The sequence below is a fragment of the Lissotriton vulgaris genome, chromosome 1_2, assembly GCF_964263255.1.
Source record: "Lissotriton vulgaris chromosome 1_2, aLisVul1.2, whole genome shotgun sequence".
NCBI lineage: Eukaryota > Metazoa > Chordata > Amphibia > Caudata > Salamandridae > Lissotriton > Lissotriton vulgaris.
This window is the reverse complement of record NC_141686.1, coordinates 89088618-89107847: the sequence shown is the minus strand read 5'-3', so window position 1 is coordinate 89107847 and position 19230 is coordinate 89088618. Positions and strand designations below refer to the sequence as shown.

At 48.0% G+C, this 19230-nt stretch overlaps 1 protein-coding gene across 2 annotated transcripts in view; it reads right to left on the bottom strand.

Annotated features, from left to right (window-relative positions):
* The window catches only part of CACNA1C (calcium voltage-gated channel subunit alpha1 C), a 1657037-nt gene that overhangs the window by 1526678 nt on the left and 111129 nt on the right, over window positions 1-19230 (bottom strand). The gene's annotated exons all lie outside the window — the stretch shown is intronic.

Sequence of the window (19230 nt, the reverse complement as noted above, 5' to 3'; positions counted from 1 at the left end):
GCAAGGCAGGCGGCTGGGGGCATGTGCACGCGCATTTAAGCTCAATGCGCATGCGCATTGAGCTTAAATTTCTCGTGCACTGCAAGGAATCGCCACGATTCCTTGCAAGTTGGATAAAGAGTCGATGAGCCCCTATAGTCTCGCTTGCTCGATGCGCATGCGCATCGACAGGCGAGACCTAAAAAAAGCTCCTTTGTGCACTTATTTATATGTATTTTTTATTTACGGATCTAAGTGGTTTCCGGTCAATAAATAAGAAAATGGCGTCTGCGTCATTCTTTTGGAACTCACGTGCATGACCACGTATGACCATGAACATACGTCATAAATCATACACCTTCACACGGAATGATGTAATTGCCCTTTTTTTTGCCGCTGCCCCACAGCTTCGGCATAAAGCATTTAGCTTTTTACTGATGCTGTGCAGCATCGCCAAAAAGCATTGCCAAATCCAAATAGGACCCAAAGACTAGACCTATTGGCTTTGTCATTGTTTGTTTATGTTTCTTCCAAAAATAAATCAACACATTCTAAGTCCAGCCAGGGTCCTGTTTGTCTTCGACTCATGAGAGTGGGGGACGCTTCCTCAATCCCCCTTTGGAGTGCACGAGCTTGTCTCAGGCAGGCAGCCTCTGAGCGAAATGGCGGGGGTTCTTTGTTTTTCAGCGATGAGAGGGTTAACAGAATAAATGAAGAAGGCGAGGTTTATGCAAGAAACGCTGACTGGATTAAACTGGGCAGTAGCAGAACACATGTCTTTAGGCAGTGAAAAAAAAGCATTTCAATTATGCCATATGGCCTTAAACTGTGGGCGGCGCAGGATAATCCCAGGAGCTCCAGGGCACGGGTAATTGTTTTCTTCCTTTCTCCCGTCGGTCCTGGTGGTTTTACAACACCCCAGAGGAGTCAGCGAGGTTTGCCCGTTGTGACGCACTTTGCTGTCTACTAAGAAGACAATATATCATTTTATTAATCCATTTTCCAGACTAACACTTTTTATTTTTTTTATTGTATTTAGAAAGTTTTATATAGCGTGAACATGACCCATACAGGTATCAGAGCGCTTTACACATGTACAGAGGGCTGAGGCTAGGGAAACAGATATTGCTCTCCGATACAGATGGATGCAAAAATATGAACATAAACTGTAAATAAAACAATCATCAAAAAATGAGAGCAAGCAATCGTCATGCGTATAGGAACGGGGGAGGGTGGGTGGGGGGGTGCAGAGATCCTAGGATGAAGGGCAAACATGTACTCTTGGGTAAAGACTTCACATCTTTCTTGAAGGAGACCGTTGAGGGATTCAGTCTGGCTTCCGGGGGCAGTGAGTTCCAGATCTTCAGGGCAATCTTAGAAAAAAGCAAAAAAGAATACAGCAGCTATTTTGGAAGCATTGGTCTTGCTGGGACTTAGGGGTAAAATTTGACCTTGTGTTCAAATGACCTCGGGACCGGTTTAGGCCTATTGGCTTTATTCTAGGCAGTAGACCTTTTCGGACTGTCTTGTCTACAAGTATGCCAAGGTTCTTGTAGTACAGAGGCTCAATGCCTTTGTTACAGGTCAAAGGTCAGACTATTATCACCCTGCATCACCACAACGTGGTTACAAACTACCAAGTAGTGGCTGGAGATACAGGTGCACACACTGCAGATACAAAGTGTCCAACAAATGGTAGTAGCAGAACATCCACAAATGTCTGGTGCTCTAGGAGGAAGCGCCACCAAGTCTTTCCCTGCTGTAAGAAATCCAAATACGATAAACATTCTCAGAGCACTCCAATAAATCAAAGTTGAGTTTGTGGTATCAACAGTCTGTTCTTTATTTTCACATCTGTTTTTCAACTTCGCCCTCGCCAACACGTGTTTTGGCTTTATTGACAATGTTTGAGCAGACTTCCTTCGGGGTGGTCCTGTAGCAATATGACGTCAAAATTCTTAGTTTATCTTCAGTGCTAACGACCTTTGTGGCACCCGCCCAGCGCGTGTGCTGTTTGAGGCACTCTTCTACAGATGAGCCAACAGGTTTAGAACACCACACCTTTCGATACAGGGTGACGTGAGCGCTCTCTCAAAGCCAGGATGGTTCACCTGTAGAAGAGCACCTCAAACAGCGTATGCGTTGGTTGGGCTCAGCAAGGTTCATTAATACTCAAGATAAACTTAGACTTATCACAGAATATTACGACAGGACCAGCCCTGAGGAAGTCTAATACAACGCTGTCAGCAGAGCCAAAACACGTGTTGGCGAGGGCAAAGTTGAAAAACAGATGTGAAAATAAAGAACAGACTGTTGATGCCACAAACTCAACTTTGATTTATTGGAGTGCTTGAAGAATATTTATCACCACAACGTGGATTGGGTCTAGAGCCATAATGTACACGCAGGGCGATAATTTCTGAATCCTCCAAATGATCTTTGATCCTGCACTGTATATACCCTGAAGCAAGGCCTTCAGGCAATAAGCTTCTTACTGAGTAATATTTTCAGTAGCAGAATCTCGGAAAGGCAAAATGGGGGTGTGTTTTTAACACCCAAGCCTCAGGTCAACCGACCTCTGCTTAACATCATAAGCTGCTGGTCTAACTCAAATTTTACAAAGAAAATTGCCTTTTTACTGCACTAACAAGTCTCCATTGCCCTGCAGTTCAATATCTGGATGCTGAAAAGATGAAGTGTGTGTCCTCGGCCCACTGTGTACATGAAACATCACATTTCCTTCCGCATTAGACCTCCAATCTGCAATCAAGCATTGGAAAAACAGGAGCCCATTCACACCTGCAAGAAGGGACCTAAAGTATGGCTGGAAATCGCTTTCAATGTGGCATTGGTAATTCATTTTAGGACTAGCTGTTCCTCCTTAAAGCAGTAGCCTCGAATAGCTTTACTTTCATGGCCATGAAGCTAACCCCTTGGACAGCACTCAAACAAATAATACTGCATTGCATTACTGGTCAACATCATAAACAATTTCCTGAGGCCATGGATCATATAGGCTCTTGAGAAACAAATCAAACCAATGTATGTTTACCCGTCACTCCCTCTGATTTCCCACTGGAATCACAAACTCTCTCCACATTCACATACGAGCTTGTAAAAGATTTACAAATCTGCCGCATATCACACAATCCGCAGCACACTGATAATTAAACTAGTTAAAATACTGTTACCTGCAATATGTAAAGCAGATCACACGTGCCAAAGATACAGCAATCAACAAAGAAACTAACAGTTGCTCTGTAGAACCCGAACTCTCAAACACTGTGCTCTCCCTGAGTGCCCTTCCAAAAATACCACCATTTTTCCATCACAAAATTATCTCTGTCAGTAAAAAATCAAAAACTCTTATGATACTATGGGCAAAGCAGGTTTATTGAGGTGAATCCCAGCATGTCCTGAGAAACACCTGGCACATCAGTTCTGCTGCCTCATGCTGTTAAGAGCCTGGAGCCAATATCTAAATTGGGAATGTGACAAATTACCAGCCTTGACCAACGTCAACATCAGCATTTTTAACCCAAGCACTCCCAACTTCAGAAACGTCATCAGTTTAGAGGTTTTAAAAAAGAAGCAAAGGCAAAAATCTGAAAAGTTTACAGTAAGAAAAAACTTGCCAAATGTACTTTTCGCTACACAATTTCCATATGAAAAGGTTTTGCAAAGAAAAAAATCTCCAAAAACACTTTTTTCAAGAACTTTCACTCCCAGGTTAATTTATGAATATCAAGATTAACAATGGTGTCACTGTCTGCCTGATTCATCCAATCAAGATAACATATTATCCATATTTTGCTGATGGCAATACCTTTTTCATGATTTATTTCAAGGCCCACCAGCAATCTCACATTTAAGAGTAAGATCTTGAAAAAGCTGCTCCCCTCCAGTTAAACAATATCTCTAAGACGCAATTTAAGGCACTGCATGGACAGTATTCTTACACCAGGGTGACATTAAGACAACTATGTAAGAACTATTGGACAAGCCCTCTTGTGCTTCATATGAGGGAGAAAAGAATCTGCCCCCTGGGGATCCTCGACTGCTTAGAAAATCAAAAAATAACAGATTGATAAAGTGCATATAAATAAAGAGGCAAAATGTAAAACTAAATATTTAAAAACTTTCTGTAAATGAAAAGGAATTTGAAATTAGAGGCTAAAAATGAAGTTGGAATTGTCAGTCTGATTTGTGGGTGCAGTGCAAGTGCAGCAAGCCGAATATAACGTGGACAGTAGGTTAGAAAGTCTGCAACCTTCACAATAAAATTACAATTTAATCTTTTTTATATTGGTTTGTGAATTAAATAAAATACTTCATCATTTGTATATTTGTTTGATGAATGCTTGTTTCTGTATTTTTGTGTATTATTTTGTGGTTCAAATCATTGACATTACAACGGCCGGGGAACCAGATTCCAAATGATCACTCACTGGGGGGTCCTCTAGATTTAATAATGATTCAGTTGGGGACTCCGGGTTCCAGTAATGATCTAGTGGGGGGTCCACAGAAGTAATGAGGTTAAGGACCACAGATCTAGAGAAGTCTATGCAGGACTCCAAAGACCACTGTCTCACTCCAGAGATGTGTATCATAGATTCACAGAGCTGAAGAGCTAGAAAGGTCACCCTGGACTCTTTTGGGGAGCTGGATCCATATATCTGCTACAATAGTCATGTTCCTTGGGGGTTATATTGGAAGGTTTGTAGAAGTTATACAAATAATTAACTTTTCTGGAGCGTTCCTTGATTTATATAAGTGCCTGATGTATGTCTTCGGTACATTTGTAAACACTATGAACAATTATCCCTTTGGGCTCTGTTTTTATGCACGCACCACACGCATACTAACTCCAATCATAACACACTTGACCCGCACCAATTGGAACCCCAGAACATAACCTAAGAAAATCATGAATCTTTATTGTTTGCTGAATTGCTTTTTATTAAAAGCTTTTCGCTTTGGAGATATTTTTACAAAACAAAATAAAAATACACTTTAAAAAGACATAAAATTTGGCATGTGAGGAAGCGCTTGAAGAAATAATTTCTGAATTTCAAGACCACAACCTGTTGCACATTGGAAACACTCAGAAAACAATGCTGTGTAGATGCTCTTGCACCACATGCAATGTACACAAAGGGAATCTTTTCTTTTATTCCCACAAAATGTTATTTCCTGTTTTCTAGCTGACCAGTTGTTGTTTGTCAATCTTTTCTTAGACACAAAGCGACGCGTTTGGGTGTTATCTGATAATTCCCCACCTTCTTCAGGCTAACAAACAGTTTGTACAAATCTCCCCAAGATTAATGCTTTCATTGGTGAGTGGAAAGAGGAGTCAATCTCTCCATGTAGATTAGCCTGATGTCTATATTAAGTACACCGTCAATAAGACACTCGACATAGGGGTCCAAACCAGCCTCCCTAATCTGTATATGTTCCTTGTCCCTGTCTGTTAACAAGTATGCCGATACACGGAGGAACATGAATCAGGGACTACCGTCTCCTTGATTGTGCTGTTTCGTGAGTCCAAGATGATAAAGCCACAGGAGCTGTGGTTTCCACACCGTCAGAAATTATTTTTAAAAAATCGGGTGGTCCAACTTTCACCAGGACTCTAGTGTCTCCTGACCTGCTCCTTATTCTTTCCAACAGAAAGTATTAAAGGTTCAGTACATTTGTTACTATTGGTTATTGAGTTTGGAAGACACAGCAGTGTCCTTCAGGATGGCGGAGGAAATCACCATGACCATCCTGAGGGTACTCTGCCCGCCAAATGGAGAACTGTCCGCCAGCCAAGTGCACAGCTCTGTATGAAACGAACTGTCATCACAGCGTTTCCTTTCAATGTACAAAAAGTTAGGTCTACGTCCGCTATCGGTTTTGTGGTGCATACACCAAACATTTCCCAAACTTTTTGTTTTTCAATACAAATTACCAAAGCAGGAGTTTTGTTAAAAAAAAACCTAATTACCCCCATACCCTCAGAGTTCTATACAAGGTCATTATTAACAATAGACATTACACGGTCTTTGCTAAATAGAGTGGGCGGTGTTATGTCCTTCCTCTGACAGCCCCTAGTCTGTCGGACTATCAGAAGATTTCCATTGACGGAGCTCTGTGAATTAAATAAAGGAATGGAACAAACTTCTCTTAGAACCCTGTCTGCACTCAAACATAGTACCGCTCAGAAGTAATGATGTTTCTTGTTTCTTTGCTATATCAGGACTTGGAGTTTAAAAAAATATGATTGACGCATTTCGAAACGTACACAATGTAATCAACGAGCCTATCCATTATATAAAAATAGTCTGAGCAAAATATATTTGGTAAATAAATAATAAGCATGTCCCACCCTCCATCCTCCTGATGGCCACAAAAAAACTGCCAATATGGAATAGAAAACCTGGCAACAGGGCTTACCCAGCGCATCGCAAGCCACTCACGGCTAGTAGCTGCATTATGCTGAAATGACGTGCATATGAATGTGAGGCACCGAAGTGTACAATTATGGTATGGTTAACACTATCCGTACCTTCCTTTACTGTGTACAAGAGGTCAGTAATTATCTATGACACCGAGTTATGTTTATTCTCAGCATAGAACAACTGTTCAATACAAACGCACCATACTATAGAAAGAAATAGGGCAAACTGCTGTGCATTGCAATATTACACTCCACAGAGGAGATGTTATCCCAGGCTTCAGTTTATATTCCTTTAAACATCCATAAGCAGAGATGACAGGCACTTGAAATAATGCTCATTAGCCATGCAGCAAAGCACAGGAAAATACAAAGATGCTCCTGTTTAAACATCAATCAGCAGGAAGCAATTGAGGCTGGAGTCAATCTGGGCAGAGTGATCAGAGAACTGTGAAGAGACAGGCCATACTGAGCAATCATCACCAAATGAATGTAGTTTATATCCAGAAGCTATTGGTCTAGGGCACCCTGGGGAATGTCCACAGAACTAGGAAAATACTTTGCTTATGTCAAAATACCTGGGGAAATAGAATAAGCGACAGAGGATTAGACCTTTTTCTAATCCAAGATATTAAGAACCTTATTGTATAGCAGATATGGTCTGTGTTTAGTACTTAAGGTCCAGAACAATACATATATTTGCTCTAGACCAAAATATTTCTTATGCTGATGATGTACCAGACAATGACAGCAACACAATTTTGACTAAGTATATTTACGGAGAGTGGTAAAACACAGAACTATTTAGAGTTCTAACCCTACTCTTCTGCTTCCCATCTGATAATATGATTCATATCCGACTTAAAGCTAAATACATCAACAGTGGTGCCCAATTATACATTGGCATGTTTCGGCTCACGTGAGTTAACTAGCCTTCCTAAGGCTTGGGGTGTGAGTGGGATTCCTTTTTGTGGTTATTAACCTGTTCCGTACTCAGGACGGCTCCCGGCCGTCATGAGTCATGGTAGTCATGTGCTCATAGCGGCCGGGAGCCGTCCGAACGTTGCCGCTCTGCCCACGCGCGATAAATTCCCCGCCTGTTCCGGCAAGGCGGGGAAATTAATCAGTGGGCAGAGTTTGGACGACTCCCGGCCGTCATGAGCACACCTCTTCTGTGACTCATGATGGCCGGGAGCTGTCCTGAGCACTGCGCCCACCCCCCCTCCCCCCCCCTCGCACTGTGGAAAAATTAACCCTGCAGCCAAGGGGTTAAATAAAAGAGTTGAAAACCCAATGCAGTGCTTATGTATACAGTTATATTCATTGCCCTCACAATGCCTGTGACACTTAGCTATACAGAGTTGGATATGAGAGAGCTGCTGCAACTCCCAAAGGGAACAGCATAAATCTGACAAAGGCCAGAGTTGATTGACTGATTCGGCATCAATGTGAGGAATCCCATTTTATAAGCTGCCCTTTCTTTAGGACGGCTGAGCGGAGATGGGGAAAAGAGACTAAAGCCGTTCAAATTCAACAACAAGGTAAGAAACTATGGACAAGCCAATGTATCTTTGATGCCACACTAAGCCTCTGCATTTAAAAAAAGAAAGCTATATAATTTAACTGGATCCAGTAAAATTATATATGCCTGTCAAACAATCATTGGCAAAGCCAATACGTCTTGATTTAAACCCTTGCCCGCGGCCGGAATTCCGCTCCTGTGCTGGACATTCCGATCGCGGGCATGGTCATGGCGGCTCCCGGCTGTCATCAGCACAGGAGCACTGTAATGCATGGCGGACGGGAGCCGTCATCAGCACGCAAAGGGTTAAAGAGCTAATACATGTAGTGTTAGCACATTAGGGTGAGATACTCAAGAGGATGCCAGGAGGAGTGGGCAGAAAGGGTTACCGTGGCAAAGCAGCCCATCAAGCAGTTCAGCGTAGGCACAGGAGTGGAGACAGAAGAATACTTCCAAGCATCCAGCAGCATTAGGTGATAAATGAATACTCCACTGGGAGGGGCAAAGTTATGATTGACAATGTCTCTAATCAGTCGCTGAAAGGTGCTGGTCAAAGAGAGCCAATGGTTGAAAGCAGTGTATTCTAATCCCGCTCCGTGTATATTGTTAATAATAGGTATTTTGTCTGCTGTGATGTCAAAACCCACACCTCAAAATAACATCAAAATGGAGTACAGCGTAAAAGCACAGAGACCCCCCGATTTAACATTTTAAATGATACATTTTGTGCACCAGCACAAACCCGCAGTGAAGGAACATAATGATGGTAAAAACAATTAAAATGAATTCATTGGTGAGAAATGGATGCAACATATTTTTAACAAGTTTTGGCAAAGTCAATCGGTCTCACCTGTATTATGAGAGTGCCAGACTGTTAGCTTTGCCAATGTTTGTCAGTTAAGTATTGTTTTTAAAAATGTAGACAATGAACATTTCAAAATACTGAAGGGAAAACAAACACATAGGGTGTCTCAAAACTGTACATTGAATTCAATGTTTCAGTTTTTAGAAATGGCATTGTTTATATTATTTTTCAAATATTTTTCACTCACTGAACTCTGAACAAAATTTGTCAAAAGGTAAAGGGAAAAGCTTGCCAAGGCCTAATTTACTTTCAACATGATTCAGCCATGCGACTTTCAGTAGTAGTCCAGGGAGCAGATTTATTTGCCTCGAGGAGAAGTGTCATGCTAGGTACACCTTCTGCCTCAGACGCCAAGTGAGTAAGTGTGGCATATGGCCATTCCCCAGCACAGTAAAAGCCTCTAGTGCTTCCCGTGCAATATATGGAATGCAGGAGATAAACAAAAACAAGCATTTGCAATGCAATAGGTCTCGCATTATTAAAGATTGAGCTATTGACATTGCTAAATAATGCAACACCAATTGCAAAAAAAGTCAATAAATAGAAGGAAAAAAAAGCTTCTTATTTTTCTAGCAATAGTGGCATGCTGCGCTTTGGATGAATATGTTTAAAAGTAAAGTGTGCCATACTGCGATCGCTACAATAGTAAACAAGCACTGAAAAGAAAACCAGGAAGGACAGCAGCAATAATGGGAGGGAGAGGGTTGCGTCTGGGAGTAAAGAGGCAATAGTTGGGAAACCAAAAGAAACAATCTGATGTCACATGAGAGGGAGCCAAACACCCAAAGGCAGGGCAGATGGATACTATTGATCAATCGCAGTAAAGGAATTTCCAGAAAGCAGGCCAGCCAACCAAAACCGCTGGGCAAAGCTAAAGACCATATTCTAAAAACATGTCTCGAGGAGACAGCGCTGCCTAGGCGAAAACTAAAGTGGGCAAAAAAGCAGTCTGCATTCAACTACTGTGATCAGAATGATAAGCAGGTCTTCATAGGAAAATGAAGAACCGCTCAACACAGACCACTGCCTCCCGATTAAGACAATTCATCCAGAAGTGTGATTTAATGACTGCAAGTGAATGAGGACTGTTTCTAGATGGAATGAAGAACATTAACTTTTGACTACTTTTGTGACCTCGTAAGTCTTACATTTGGTCTTACTTGCGTACATTAAACATTTTACGAAACGAGTTTGTTGAAAACAGTAAGTTAGAAGGAACATTGCTTTCAATGTTTTTCCCCGTGTCTGGGCACGATAATTGAAAACACATGGCTGGCGGTGCACGTAACAGACACCAATAAGCCATGGGCGGAGCAATGCTCCCGCCTTTGGCCTATTGCGTGCTGGCTTTATGAAAAACACGCACGCAAAGGCCAATAACGTGCCACAAAAGGAAAAGCACACACCTATGCGTGTGCCATTCCTATGCCCACTCCAGAAACCCCATTTGTAGCTACCAAATGTCTCGTGCTGCGCACTGTAACGCTAGGCACGAGACCTAAAAAATTACCACACGGCAGGTTGCGGGGTTTTGACGGAACTCTGCGTTACAAGCGTAATGTGGAGTGGGCAAAACTCTGCAGGTGGAGAGGAATTCACTGTCGATCCCTAAAAGAAACACTTTTTAGCTTTAACTCACACCCCAGGAAAATATGATACTTATTGACGAAAAGAAGACCTACTAATGGCTTTGAATTATTGAAAGCTGAATACATAGTTTGAAACACACAAGAATGACAAAGAAGTAGAGGAATGGATACAAAAAAAGAAAAGGTAACATAAGAGGGCTGACCTACTGCCCCATTCTGTGTGCTGTGGCAGGTGATAACAAAATAAGTATGGTAGCTGAACAGAAAAATGGATAAAGCAAGAGGACCCAAAACCTATGTATGTATTTTTTTTTTAATTAAATAAGGCTTTCGCTAGGTTAGAGACACCAAAGCTGCCTCAAGCTGGACTCAAAGGAGGCTGAATCTGCTCTTTATGGAAATAGGTGTAATGGAGAAAAGGAACTTGAACACTTAGCAGACAGTCTGGAGAATGTTAAATCACCCACATGAGACAATGGTCATAACATTAAATATTTCAGTGAGACATACCACAAACAGCTTAATAAGAAGTATCATCACTTCGCAGAGAACGAGGCCTGTGGCATAACCTCATAGCCAGCAGGGCCATGAACCCCGCTTTGGCAGCTACGGCTGGGTGGGCTCTTTATGGGCCTCTTATGTCTGCCGTTTGGCAGATAAAAACTCAACATTAACACGACAAAGAAGAAGAAAAAAAGATGGGTTGATAGAAAAGGAGAAGATGGATGAATGGATGAGTGGGTGAAAGAATAGGTGGGTGAGAGGATGTATATATGAGTGGGTGAAAGAACGGTAGGCGAAAAGATGTATAGGTGGGTGTGTGAAAGGGTGGGTGGGTGTGTGAAAGGGTGGGTGGGTGAGAGGATTGGTGTAATGGAAGGTGAAAGGTGAAAGGATGGGAGGGTGAAAGGACGAGTAGATGAAAGCACGTTTGGATGAGTAGGTGAAAGGATGCTTGGATGGGTGGGTGAAAGGACGAATGGGTGAGAGGATGGATGTCTGAGTGGGCGAAAGGCTAGCTAAGTGGGATTATGAGTGGGTGAAAGGATGAATGGGTGACAGGACATTTGGATTAGAGGGTGGAAGGACAGTGGGTGACAAGATGCATGGATGGGTGTGTGAAAGGATAGGTGGATGAAAACGGGGGAGGTAAATGGCTCCATGGATAGGTGGGTGAATGGATGGATTGAGAAGTGGACGAAAGGATGGGTGGGTGGATGGATGGGTGGGTGGGTGGATGGATGGGTGGGTGGGTGGGTGGGTGGGTGGGTGAAAGGATGGAAGAGTGTGAGAAGCTGGGTGGGTGAATGGATGGATGGGTGGGTGAAAGGATGGATGAGTGTGAGAGGATGGGTGGTGGAAAGAATGTTTGGATGGATGGATGAGTGTGTGCCCTGCAGCCTCCTTTCCCTGTGTCCAAGTGTCCTTTAATATTTCTGCATCCGTGTCCACGTGTCTATTGCCCCAGTGTTCTTCAGGCTTCCTGCACAATCCTGGTCCATGTCGTCACCTTTTGAGAGCGCATAGCCCCACATCGCGTGAGAATCTAAACAGCTCCTAGGGAGCTCGCAGTAGTAATCCCACGTGCACGCACCTCTCTCGAAAGGCAGCTCGTTTACAATGTAACGAGGGTGGGGTTTAGATGCTGGCATTCTTCCGAAAACAGAGATTGGAATGATTAATAAAGCAATTAATTAAACATTCAATTTGGCCTTTGTAGTGCCAGCGTGCCGCACGCACTACAGAGGTTAGCGCTTAGAGTAGAAACACTTAAGCAACACAGTGCTATGAACAACGGAGGCAATGTGAGCAGCACATAGTGATTTTGGGAGACCCGGGCTCGGCTAGTTTGTCACTGGTGATTATTACATGGGGAGAGGGGGGGCTTTAAGGCAGGCCACAGGTTTGGAGGTAGCCCACTGTGAAGAAACACGGAGATACGTGTGAATGAAGCATATTATAGCCTTTATAGTCATTAAGGTGGGGGGGCGGGGGCGGTGGGGTTCTTGCCAAATGGAAATGAAAGAGGCCAACTGAAAGGAAAAGGCAGACAACTAAATTGAGGGAGAGGAACGGTACACAGGGATGGAACCGATGCAGAAACAGAGACGCAGGAACCGTGTGCTAAAAGGAAGACCACAGAGGCGGAAGAGAAGGGGGGGGGGTGGTTCAAGCAGAAGTGGAGCCAGTGTGTGACGAGGCGAGAAAGCAAACGGACAGAACAGACTCTAAGCTTAATGTCCCTCAGCCCCTCCCCTCGGGCTGTCAGTTAATTCCCCACAGCCCCCTTTACAAGGTGGCATTTCTAATTATGTCCTTTCAGAGGGTGGGGTACTGTTTAGACAACTGTACTAGGTATGTTTTCGTGATTTTTTGTCTGGGTGCCGGATGGTTGCCAGTTAAAGAAGACCTCGGATGGTTGTGGGGATACGACAATGATGGTAGCTATGGGCTTGACTGGTTCAAGGGAAATGTTAGACCTGGTATGCTTATTATGAGAAGTTACCACAGCAGCAGGCCAGACCGGTTTATGGTGAGAAGTGTTTGTTGACCCCGACAGCCCGTGAACGGTGGATTGTTATCACACTGTGTTGAAGGCCGTAAACTGGTTGATTGGTACATGGAAGACGCTTATGTTGGTTGCGCTAACAGAAATACCACAGAGGCGGAAGAGAAGAGGGGGGCGGGCAAGCAGAAGTGGAGCCAGTGTGCGACAAGGCGAGAAAGCAAACGGACAGAACGATGAAAGACAACAGGGACATGGGCGCATACAATGTCTATTGTAGTGCATATTGCGACACATGGGGACACGTATCAGGTGCAAAACAAAAAATACACTGCCCTGGCCCCTGATGACCCCATACAAATCAAAACATTGCAAATTGATGTGTATGACTCATAAGTACGCAAATATTCTGCATTGCGTGTAGCCCAGTACTGAACCAACCCCTGCAGCTGCTGCTTAATTCCCTGCAATCGCACGCAGATGTGGTTTCAGATGGCTCAGGAAAACACGGAGTGCTAGCTAATAAAAAAAACAAGCTCTCAGCATTGGGCGGCGGGGTAGCGGCTTCCTTTGAAGTCTGTTGGCGCGGCTGTGGGTGTGCGATGTGCAATGTACACGCGCCTGGCTCGCATGAACTGTACGCGATCCGCAGCAGTTTGGGTAGACTTTTGAGAGCCTTACTATAAGCTCGACAAACAAGCATTGCTAAAGCAATGCTGTAGGTCGACACCTAACAACCCTCAAAGTCTGCTCTTCCACTATACCCTAGTTAAAATATCTCTACTGATATGCTTTTACAGACCAGCTGAAAGGGGTGGAAAGCATTTGAGGGCAAAGCAGCACACAGGGGAGCGCTCGAAAACACATGCACTCTCATGTATGCTGAATAAAAAAGAAAAAAGATGCTCTCTAATTGTAAGCAGTGGTAGGATACAAATGACTCAATCAAAAGTATCGTAAAGAGGCTATGTTCTAGGGGAGGTGTTACACGGACCGGGAGGGTCGGCCGAGTATAAGGGGAGAGGTCTCCAGGGAGAGCCGTCTCCAGCGATCGTACAGACAAGTAACTTCCCCCCCACAGACGGACACCACACAAGGATAAGGTTAAACAACACTTTATCAGCAATTCTTTGAGTACGGCCAAATGATACAAGGAGGTCTGGACTCAGGGGTCCCCTCGGTTCTAGTCTCTGGTTTGGGGAAAGGGTAGCGGGACAGTCTTGTTACCAAATGGGTGGATGGATAGCTCTCAATCCTCGAGCTCGGCGTTCTAGATGGACGGGCCGCGGCGGAGCCAGCAGGTCCCGAGATGGTTGAAGGTAGCGACGGTCCGCGGCGGAGCCAGCAGGTCCCGATGAAGATGGAGGTACAAACGGTCCGCGGCCACGCCAGCAGGTCCCGACGACGATGAAGGTTTACGAAGGTTGCGGCAGCGCCAGCAGGCAGGACGATAGTTCACAAGGTAGGGCTACGGCAGCGCCAGTAGTCCGTCAAGGATGAGTTCTTCTCTGCGTCTCTCGACTCCAGGATACAACTGCCTTCCTGCTCTGGAGCTGCCTCAGTTATAGGGCCGTTGCCCTTTGATGTCCGGACCCTCGCACTTGGAGGTCGGGGGGTCCAGGATGAGGGAGTTCAGACACCCAGCAGGGGGGTGGAGCCGACGCCCGGGGAGGCTGGGGGCGAGCGGTACCTGGCGGGGGAGAGCCATCGACACCTCTTTCTCCCATTGACCTGCCAAGTAGTCCGCTCACCTCCTGGGTGGATGGTGGTGCCGGGATGTCTGAGGCCTGGCCAGGCCCAGGGTTAGGGTCGATCGGAGGCCACGCGGCCTCGTGGTGCATTGTCCAAGATGGCGCCCAGGTCGGCCGTGCGGGCCAGTGGTGGATCGGGCCCAAGAGGTCGAGATGTTCAGAGGCAGGGGTCCCGGAGGAGACGGAAAACGTGAAGTGGTCGTGTGTAACACTTGAGGGACCGGGCTCGGGCCCGGTCGGGCAGAGGGGGAGCGGCCCTTCATGTGGCCTGTCCAACATGCGTCCCCCCCAGCTGAAGGCGGGGAGAGTCACCCATCCTCTTGGGGACTCTCCTCGTCGAGGCGGAAAAAGCGTGACAGGCCATCCGCGTTGGCGTGGTCTTGTCCAGGTCGATGTTCCACAGTGAAGTCCATCCCCTGTAGGGAGATGGACCAACGTAGTAGTTTTGGGTTCTCCCCCCGCATCTGCATCAGCCACTGCAGGGGTCGATGGTCGGTCTGTACCCGAAAGTGTGTGCCAAAAAGATAGGGCCGGAGCTTTTTGAGGGCCCATACCACGGCGAAGGCCTCCCTCTCGATGGTGCTCCAGCGTTGTTCTCGAGGCAGGAGTCGCCGGCTGATGAAGGCCACTGGCTGATCAAGGCCTTCGGGGTTCAATTGAGACAGGACCGCCCCAATGCCGTGGTCGGAGGCATCCGTCTGGACGACGAATTCCCGGCTGTAGTCGGGGGCCTGGAGCACATGGCGGCCTTCAGTTGTTCGAAGGCTGTTTGGCAATCTGGGGTCCAGTTGACCTTCTGTGGTTGATTTTTGGACGTGAGTTCTGTGAGGGGCCCCACTATGCTACCATAGTCCTTCACGAACCGTCGGTAATAGCCCGTGAGTCCCAGGAAGGCGCGTACCTCGGTCTGGGTGATGGGGGGCTGCCAGGACTGGATGGCAGCAATCTTGAGCTGTAGAGGGGCCACCAGGCCGCTTCCCACCTGGTGTCCGAGGTAGGTCACGGACCCCTGACCAATCTGGCATTTGCTGGCCTTGATCGTGAGGCCAGCTTGCTGAAGGGCCTGTAGCACTTCTCGGAGGTGGTGGAGGTGGTCGGACCAGTGGTGGCTGTATACAGCGATGTCGTCTAGGTAGGCGGCACTGAATCCTTCGAGTCCGGCCAAGACTTGATTAACGAGTCGCTGAAACGTTGCTGGGGCATTCTTCATGCCGAAGGGCATGACTTTGAAATGATAATGGCCGTCAGGAGTGGAAAACGCAGATCGTTCTTGGGCCCGGGGTGTGAGGCCGATCTGCCAGTAGCCCGCCGTCAGGTCGAAAATGCTGAGGTAGCGGGCAGCTCCCATGCGGTCGATTAGCTCATCTGCCCGGGGGATGGGATGTGCGTCTGTTCTGGTGACCGCATTCAAGCCCCGGTAGTCGACGCAGAACCGGAGTTCCGGTGTGGTGCCGGGGGTGGCTGCTTTGGGGACCAGTACTACTGGGCTGGCCCAGGGGCTGTCTGAGGGCTCAATGACCCCGAGCGTGAGCATCTTGGTTACTTCTTCTTGAATGCAGGCCCGTACCCGATCTGGTACGCGGTAGGCCCGGTGGCGGATAGGGGGGCTGTCCCCCGTGTCCACGTCGTGCACACACCAGGAGGTGACACCTGGGGTGAGGGAGAACAGGCTGGCGAACTGCAGCAGGAGGTCTCGACATTCTTGGCGTTGTTCCAGGGTGAGGGCCTCCGAGAGTCGGACCCCGTCCACGGAGCCGTCTTTCTCCCGAGTCCGTAGGAGGTCAGGGAGGGGTTCGGAGTCTTCTTCGGCTCCATTGTCTGTGGCCATCAGGAGGCTGAGTTCTGAACGCACGAAATGGGGTTTCAGTCTATTAGCGTGGAGGACCCGGAGGGGGTTCCGTGAAGATTCCATGTCGATGAGATAGGTGACAGGGCCCTTGCGCTCAACTACTTTGAAGGGCCCCGTCCACTTGTCTTGCAGGGCGCATGGTTCGGTGGGGGACATCACCCATACTTGTTGGCCGGGTTCAAATTCGATGGAGGAGGCATTTTGGTCATACCATTTTTTCATGTCCTCTTGACTGGCCTCCAAGTTTGCTTTTGCCAGCTCTCTGAACCGTCGGGTCTGGTTGCGGAGGGTTAGGAGGTATTTGAAGACATCTGGAGGGTTCTTTAGAGGGGGCATTTCCCAGCCTTCCTTGACTAGGCTGAGCGGCCCCCGTACGGGGTGTCCATACAACAGTTCAAACGGGCTGAAGCCGAGGGACTTCTGGGGGACTTCTCGATATGCGAAGAGGAGGCACGGCAGTAGCACATCCCACTGGCGACGGAGGGGCTCGTCCAACCCCCCAATCATCCCTTTGAGCGTGCGGTTGAACCGCTCAACGAGTCCGTTTCCTTGTGGGTGATAGGGGGTCGTGAATCGGTAGGTGACCCCACACTGTTGCCAGAGGGACTTCATATATTTTGAAATAAAGTTCGTGCCTCTGTCGCTGACGACTTCTCGGGGGAAGCCTACACGGGAGAAGATCCCCATCAGGGCCCGGCCGACTACCGGGGCTGTCACAGTTCGCAGGGGAACAGCCTCGGGGTAGCGGGTGGCGTGGTCCACCAGTACCAGGATGAACCGATGTCCTTGTGCTGTGCGGGGGTCCAGGGGCCCCACGATGTCTATCCCGACCCTCTCGAACGGGGTGGTGACCACTGGAAATGGTTGCAGGGGGGCTTTTAGTTTGCGGCCGCTCTTCCCACTGGCTTGGCACGTGGGGCAAGATCGGCAATGCTGGAGTACATCATTCCTCATTTTAGGCCAGAAGAAGTGGGTCACTAGGCGGCTGTAAGTTTTATCCTGACCCAGGTGTCCAGCCAGGGGGACATCGTGGGCCAGATTTAGCAAGAAGTCTCTAAAACGGAGGGGCACTACTAGCACTCGACTGGCCCCCAACTCCGCGATCCTTTGTTCACTGTATAGCAGATCATTGTCCCAATAGACCCAGTGTGTTCCGGAGGTATCCCCTGCGTTCTGGGCGAGGGCTTGTTGGCGGAGTCCCTCGAGGGAGGGACAGGTCTTCTGCTCTTGGCGAAACTGCTCCTGTGTGGGCCCCCCCTCTTGATGCCACTGGTCGAGGCCCGAGAGGCCCGGAGGTTGAGCTGGTTCTGGGGGGACGGCACGGTCGGCGTCTTCGACTGGAGCGACCGGGGGAGGGGGCGCCGGCCATTCAGGTTCCTCGGGTCGGAGATTGGCACGGGCGGCCATGGACCGGGTGGTGACGCACGCCCAGTCCGGGATGCCTAACATCCCCAGGTGTTCCCTTCGTTCTACGGCTGCCCACGGAGAGCTTTCAAGGTCATTCCCCAGGAGGCAGTCTACGGGGGCATCATCTCGGACCGTCACCTTCAACATGCCGGAGATCCCTCCCCATTCGAAAGGGACGCAGGCCATCCGACACAGACTCTCCGAGTTATCGGCTGAACGGACAGGGCAGAGAATATTTGGTAGGAACTGTTCTAGGGTCACCAGGTGACAGCGGACGGCTGTCACACTGGCCCCGGTGTCACGGAGGGCTTCGGCCCGGCGTCCATTGATGCTCACCCATTGGCTGTACTTCCGGGTGTTAGCGGGTAGGGGGACCCGCGGGACCATGTCTTTCCCCCCTAAGCAAGCTAGAGCCATGGCGGCTGGCTCCCATTCGTGATGTTCTTGCTCATATTCCTCTTGTTCCTCGGAGATCTGTTCTTCCCCCAGGGCAGCGGCAGCCACCTGGCGGGGTCTCGGGCTCTGGCTCTGTGGGCAATTTGGGTCATTTGCGTAGTGGCCGACTCGCTGGCATCGGTGACACGTGACATTGGCCCTATATCCTGGTCGTGCCGGGGTGCTGCCCCGGTTGGCCGGGGGAGGGGTGCTGGCAGCGGGGGCGGCCGGAGTGCTGTCTTTTCCTCTTCCTTGGCCCCCCCCTCCTCCTCCTCGGGGACGGTGCTGACCGTGGTGGTTTCGGTTCTGTTCATAGGACCCATTTCGGCCCACTCTGGTGATTTCCCACCGGTCAGCTTCGGCCGCGAGCTGCCGGGGATCAGACAATTTGCTGTCGAGGAGGTGCTGCCGGAGTTCGATGAAGCAATTGTTTGACAGATGCTCCCACACCATGAGATTGAAGAGCTGTTCGTAAGTTGTGACATTGCTTCCTTTGATCCAACCCTTGAAGGCTCTGCTGAAATAGTTAACGTACTCCACCCAAGTTGTACCCGGGATGCGGGTGCAGTCTCTGAACCTCTGGCGGTACATCTCGGGTGTGAGCCCATAGCGGGTGAGGAGGGCCGCTTTCATGTGGTCATAGGAGGTCATCAGATGGTCCGGGAGCTGTAGCAGGGCATCGCGGCCCTCATTGAGGAATCTCCCCCATAGACCGGCTCCCCAGTCGCTTCGATCGATCCGGTGGGAGGTCATAGCTATTTCGTAGGCTTTGAACCATTGTTGGATGTCGTCCTCTCGGAAGTATTCTCGAACGACATCCTTGGGGATGTGTACCTTCTTATCTGTTGCTCCTGGGGTGCGGGGTTGCTCGGTCACCCCGGATTCCTT